Source organism: Chelonia mydas, chromosome 1 (assembly GCF_015237465.2).
Source record: "Chelonia mydas isolate rCheMyd1 chromosome 1, rCheMyd1.pri.v2, whole genome shotgun sequence".
NCBI lineage: Eukaryota > Metazoa > Chordata > Testudines > Cheloniidae > Chelonia > Chelonia mydas.
Genome location: NC_057849.1, coordinates 264939588 through 264940782, shown reverse-complemented (window position 1 = coordinate 264940782; position 1195 = coordinate 264939588). Strand labels below are relative to the sequence as shown.

Sequence of the window (1195 nt, the reverse complement as noted above, 5' to 3'; positions counted from 1 at the left end):
GTCCTTCACAATTTTACTAGTTTTGCAACCCCTTCAGTTCTGTCTGGCTTAGTTCTCCTTTCTCATGGCTGGCTGGGGTTGAGATACAGGCTTCTGGCTGTTTGGCAGCAGAGAGCTTGTTTGTGTGTGCTAGCCTTGGGCTGCAGTTTTGTTCCTTATTTTTTGGGCCTAGCTGGATCATCGAGTTAACCCGTTCCTTTCTCCCTTCCTCCTCCTTCAGCCTCTTGTAACCTGCAAAGGAATCTTCCACTCCACACTCACACCTTCAACCCTTCCCAAGATATTTTCCAATGCATACAAAGGCGTTAGCAATATACATGCTGGTGCAGACCCAGGGGACCCCGTGGGGGGGGGGGGGCATTTTATTGTGACAGTTGTTGTCCATTCCCAGCTTCCGGCAAACAGAGGCTATGGGCACCATCCTGGCTAATAGTCATTTATCTAGTTCTTTTTTGAACCCTGTTATAGTCTTGGCCTTCACAACATCCTCTGACAAAGAGTTCCCCAGGTTGACTGTGCATTGTGTGAAGAAATACTTGGAAGTAAAGGAAGAACATAATAAAAGTAGGAAGGGCTGAGCCAGTGCGGCCCTTCTTAGGTCTCCTCTAGGTTTAAATATCTGGAGGTGGGAGCTTCTACCGCTTCCCCTGGAAGATTATTAGGGCCTAATTAGAGTCCATTAGCAGCCCTAGTTCCCTGATAACTAGTTTAAATGCGCTGGGCCCCCGTGTATCCCCTTCTTTGCCCTACCTGCCCCTCCCTTCCTACTCCCCGTTGGGCTGGATCGCCCCGGGTCCCTCGCCTCATGGCACTGACTGGCCCCCAATGAAGAGACACTTCAGGGGTTGGGTTTTACACATTGAACCGTCCTGCCACCTGCGCAGCCCCTCCCCGCCCCCTCCTCTCTCGCGTGGGGCGGCTCCGCTCCCCGGGAACAAGCCTGAGGCCAAAGCTGCTGCTCGGCGCCTTTGCTGGGCGGGAGGCGCCTCTGGCCCCCGGCAGAGCGGCGGCAGCAGGCGGCGCGGGACAGGCCCGCCCGGCCCCGGGGTCAGAGCGCGGGCTGCCCCGGCCCCGGCGAGGAGCAGGGTGAGTGCGGGGGAAACACGCCCCGGGCAGGGCAGGGAGCTCCGTGCCCGTTGGCGGGGGGCGGCGGCAGCCAGGGCCTGGAGCGGGCGGGGCAGAGAGAGGCTCCGCT

The 1195-nt window shown here is 57.9% G+C and overlaps 1 protein-coding gene across 1 annotated transcript in view; it reads left to right on the top strand.

Moving 5' to 3' along the window:
* Positions 1-859: 859 nt before the first annotated feature.
* The window catches only part of LOC122461348, a 236386-nt gene continuing 236050 nt past the window's right edge, over positions 860-1195 (top strand). Inside the window, exon 1 of the mRNA XM_043545689.1 lies at positions 860-1086. The gene's annotated coding sequence lies outside the window, so the exon portion shown is untranslated. The remainder of the gene's footprint in view (positions 1087-1195) is intronic.